The following is a 3,941-nucleotide window of genomic DNA, read 5'->3' as shown; positions in this document are numbered from 1 at the left end:
GGTGAACCCAGAGCCGAGTTCCGGCATCGGTTGATGAGGAATCATCTGATATCCTGCCTGCAGAACGGCAGGATCAGCGCATTTCCCAAAAAGGTCAGGAAGTGACTCCATGCCTATAAACAGCATGTAGAGTCTACATGCCCATGAGATCGCCCTGACCTTCAACCGTACACGACCCGGGACCACAGACCTGTCTGCACCAGTAAGTAACCATGGACTTTCCATAATACTCTCAATATGGTGAATGTATAAATGTGATGGGGGGAGTGCTGCCATTATTGGGGGCATCTAATCATAGTTTTTACTTTTTGTTTCAGAAAAAGTATGAAGCGAGTAAATCTGGCCGTCACATCCAGGCCCAGAGATGGATCGCATTACACGCCCTCACCAAACCCTAAATCACGTAAGTTCCTTGTTTAAAGGGTTTATAACATTTTTCAACTTCTGGATGGTATTTGCTCATTTTGTTCTTACCTAGATTATGGCTGCAATGTCACAATGTACATGGAACTTTCATGTCACCATCTCCTCGATGACATCACAATAAATATGATGGGGGTGTGCTGCAATTATTGGGGGCATCTGATCTTCATTGTTTTTACTTTTTGTTTCAGAAGGAGCATGAAGCGAGTAAATCCGGCCGTCACATACAGGCCCAGAGATCGATCTCATTGGACGCCCTCACCAAACCCTAAATCATGTATGTTTCTTATTACAAGGTTAATAAACGTCTTCTCATGTGATAATATATGTATATAAACAAAGTCGTGTTGTCAGACATGGTGGTGGGTCTCATTGTATCCTGATGTTCTGTCTCTTTCCGTCTCAGAGGAATCATCTATTATCCTGCAGAACGGCAGAATGAGCGGATTTCCCAAAAAGGTCATTAAGTGACTCCATGTCTATAAACGGCATGTAGAGTCTATGACTGTCCATCAGATCGCCCCGACCTTCAACCTCCCCATGTCTATAAACGGCATGTAGAGTCTATGATGGTCCAAGAGATCGCCCCGACCTTTAACTGGACACAGCCTGGGGCCACAGACCAGTCTGCACCAGTAATTAACCATGGACTTTCCATAATACCCTCAATATCTCAATATAGTGAACATATAAATATGATGGGGGCGGCGCTGCCATTATTGGAGCTGTTTATCAGTAAAGCTTAGCTCCAGCTCCTATAAAGTTGTAATAAGAGATTAATTATTGCAGGATTATAAGGGGTTTTCTGTTATTTTGCATACAGAGGTGTGAACCAGAACCAGAATGAACCCTTCAGCTATAACAAGTGTCGGTGTTTCTGTCATTACCATGGACCAAATATAATCCAGGTAAGAGCAGTGTACTGAGCGGCGGTGACCGGGAGTAAATCGTGTGAACGTCTCTGATATGTAATATTCAGCTGCTCCATGAACAGTTCTGTTTCCTCTTTCTACAGATCACTATAAGCGAGCTGGGGTCCCACTAAGAAGACGGGGTACGGCTGGAGGTGACGGCTATAAGAAGTCAACGATGTGGCGGCCGCGATGTCAGGAGCAGAGGAGCCGCACTTCAAGACGAGGCAGATTCCGGGCTCGGTCTCTGTTCTCATTACTTTCTGAAGTCACATGTCATCACAGAATAAGAGAATCTTCTGCTGCATCAGCCCCGATCTACAGGACAAGCTGCCATCATCCAACAGCGCCCAAGGGAAGGGCAGTCCATCAGCCATGGTTCCCTAGAGGTTTCCTCCACTGGGGTTTTTTCCTCTCCTGAGCGCTGACGGATGACTCTCCGTAAGTCCAGTGCCCATCATCATCATCAGGGCCACATGACTATTGCCGCACACAACTCGTGGGAAATTCTACATTTGATATCTTGTATGACGCCAATAAAGAATTCAATTAATATCTAGCAGCCGTGTATCTGAATCTATTATGTATCATCTATTATATATAGTACAGAAGGTGGTGAACTCCAGGGGGAATATACAGGGGTGCAGTATTCTAATAGTGTTATAATATTCTCATTTACAGGTGCTTCTCTCAAAATTAGAATATCATCAAAAAGTAAATTTATTTCAGTTCTTCAATACAAAAAGTGAAACTCATATATTATATAGAGTCATTACAAACAGAGTGATCTATTCCAAGTGTTTATTTCTGTTAATGTTGATGATTATGGCTTATTGCCTATGAAAACACAAAAGTCATTATCTCAGTAAATTAGCATACTTTATAACAACAGCTTGAAAAATAATTTTAAAATCCGAAATGTTGTCCTACTGAAATGTATGTTCAGTAAATGCACTCAATACTTGGTCGGGGCTCCTTTTGTATCAATTACTGCATCAATGCGGCGTGGCATGGAGGCAATCAGCCTGTGGCACTGCTGAAGTGTTATGGAAGCCCAAGTTGCTTTGTTAGCAGCCTTCAGCTCATCTGTGTTACGGATCCAGGTGGTGGAACCTCTGTGCTGCGGTGCAAGGAGGGGCCAGAGGGGCGTGACTAAGTACCTACTCGGCCCGAACAAGGTCGCACGGCGGCTCAGTTGACTCCGTGAACCAGGGAGAAACCGAGCAGAGGGACCAGGTGCCACTCTGGGACTGACCTTGTATGAGAGCAGGTGACTCCCACGGGTCAGAAGGCAGGAACTGACCGGTACAGCGGATGAGCTCAGCGGGCAGGGTGACGGGTGATCCGGGTAGACAAGCAGGCTGATTGGACTGATATTCAGGTGAGTGCTCTGGGCAGACAAGCTGGTGGGCACAACAGGTAGCTGGCAGGTGCTCCCACGTAAGCAGGCAGGCACGGCAGGTAACAGGCAGGTGCTTCCAGGTAAGCAGGCTGGCAGGTACGGCAGGCAACTGGCAGGTAAGAGGCGAGTGCTTCCAGGTAAAGCAGGCTGGCGGGCAAGGCAGGTAACAGGCAGGTGCTTCCAGGTAAGCGAGTGGGCAGAGCCCATAGACAGACTGGCGGACTGTACTGAAGACAGACTGTCGGACTGGACAGTAGTCAGACTGGCGGACTGGACTGTAGAACAGGCTGGCGGACAGAACTGACTTGCAGAGGACCTGAGGGGTGAAGCAAAGAAAGTAACACAAAGCAACAACCTTGCACGGGCACCTCCATATTGGAGGAAGTGCCTTTTATAGGAAAAGTCCTCCGGCCATTGGCCGGGGACTTTTTAGGACGGCGCGCACGGCCCCTTTAAGAGGGAGGGAGCGTGCGCGCGCCTTAAGCACAGAGCCAGGGAAGCTGCGTGCACCAGCAGCAGCTGCAGGGAGGCCGGAAGACGCCGGAGCAGAACCCCGGCAGTAAGGGGGACGGCGTCTCTGGCAGAAGGCAGAGACGCCGATGCTACAATCTGCATTGTTGGGTCTGGTGTCTCTCATCTTCCTCTTGACAATACCCCATAGATTCTCTATAATAGATTCTCTATGGGGTTAAGGTCAGGCGAGTTTGCTGCCAATCAAGCACAGTGATACTGTTGTGTAAACCAGGTATGGGTGCTTTTGGCAGTGTGGACTGGTGCCAAGTCCTGCTGGAGAATGACATTTCCATCTCCAAAAAGCTTGTCGGCAGAGGGAAGCATGAAGGGCTCTAAAATGTCCTGGTAGACGGCTGCGCTGACTTTGGTCTTGATAAAACACAGTGGACCTACATCAGCAGATGACATGGCTCCCCAAACCATCACTGATTGTGGAAACTTCACACTAGACATCCAGCAGCTTGGATTGTGGCCTCTCCACTCTTCTTCCAGACTCTGGGACCTTGATCTCCAAATGAAATGCAAAAGTTACTTTCATCTGAAAACAACACCTTGGACCACTGAGAACAGTCCAGGTCTTTTTCTTCTTGGAGTGGTTTATCCTCCTTGTGGAATGTGTCAATGACTGCCTTCTGGACATCTGTCAAGTCAGCAGTCTTCCCCATGATTGTGGAGCCTACTGAAACAGACTA

At 47.6% G+C, this 3,941-nt stretch overlaps 1 long non-coding RNA gene across 1 annotated transcript; it reads left to right on the top strand.

Moving 5' to 3' along the window:
• The first annotated feature begins 315 nt into the window (after positions 1-315).
• Positions 316-1,832, top strand: LOC141258285 (uncharacterized). Its single transcript, XR_012318267.1, has 4 exons — positions 316-403; positions 615-700; positions 1,247-1,331; positions 1,439-1,832. It is a non-coding gene; the product is annotated as an uncharacterized lncRNA (long non-coding RNA).
• The last annotated feature ends 2,109 nt before the right edge of the window (positions 1,833-3,941 follow it).

This window comes from Phyllobates terribilis, unplaced genomic scaffold (assembly GCF_046119375.1).
Source record: "Phyllobates terribilis strain yellow unplaced genomic scaffold, ASM4611937v1 Scaffold_3__8_contigs__length_932513732, whole genome shotgun sequence".
Classification (NCBI taxonomy): Eukaryota; Metazoa; Chordata; class Amphibia; order Anura; family Dendrobatidae; genus Phyllobates; species Phyllobates terribilis.
The sequence above is the reverse complement of the archived record's forward strand: the minus strand, read 5'-3'. Positions and strand labels throughout refer to the sequence as shown.